Source organism: Neopelma chrysocephalum, unplaced genomic scaffold, assembly GCF_003984885.1.
Source record: "Neopelma chrysocephalum unplaced genomic scaffold, ASM398488v2 Primary Assembly neopelma1_184674, whole genome shotgun sequence".
In the NCBI taxonomy this organism is placed as follows: domain Eukaryota; kingdom Metazoa; phylum Chordata; class Aves; order Passeriformes; family Pipridae; genus Neopelma; species Neopelma chrysocephalum.
In genome coordinates, this window is record NW_020938513.1 from 7307 (window position 1) to 8108 (window position 802).

The 802-nt window shown below is 29.2% G+C and overlaps 1 non-coding gene across 1 annotated transcript; it reads right to left on the bottom strand.

The window, feature by feature from the left end:
- Positions 1 to 249: 249 nt before the first annotated feature.
- TRNAV-CAC lies at positions 250 to 322 on the bottom strand. Its single transcript has one exon. It is a non-coding gene; the product is annotated as a tRNA-Val (tRNA).
- Positions 323 to 802: the final 480 nt, after the last annotated feature.

Genomic DNA, 802 nt, shown 5'->3' on the forward strand with positions numbered 1-802 from the left:
TAAACGATTCGGTGCCGTAAATACAGATTTTTGGGGTTTTTTCGGAGGAAAAACCCACGGAAAGGAGTAAAAAAAATCCAAATATTCGGTGCCACAAATACAGATTTTTTTTTTTTTTCGGAGCCAAAAACCCACGGAAAAGAGTAAAAAAAATCCAAATATTCGGTGCTGTTAACCCGGATTTTTTTATTGAAGAATTCGGGGAATTATCGAGGCGCAAAAATCGATTAAAAATATTAAAATTTGGGGTGTTTCTGCCCGGTTTCGAACCGGGGACCTTTCGCGTGTGAGGCGAACGTGATAACCACTACACTACAGAAACCTCCACGGCCCCCAAATTTCTCATTTTACCCCCAGGAAAGTGGAAAAAAAAATCGATTTTTCCACTAATTTACGACGGTTCTTCATCGCCGAATCCAAAATCACGTGAATTGGGTTTTTTTTTTCCCCCGGGTTTTTTATTTTTAATTTTTATTTTGATATTTTTATTAAAATTTTTATTTTTTTATTTTATTTATTTTTTTATTTTATTTATTTTTTATTTTTTATTTATTTTTTATTTATTTATTATTTTTATTTATTTATTTATTTTTAATTTATTTTTTTATTTATTTTATTTATTTTTATTTGCGTTTATTTTTATTTTTTCCCCCCTAAAAAACGTTTTTCTCACCAAATTAAGGAGGTTTTTCATCGCCGAATCCAAAATCGCATGCATTGATTGGGGTTTTTTTTCCCCCAGGGTTTTCTACTTTTATTTTTATTTTTATTTCTATTTTTATTTTTATTTTCATTTTCATTT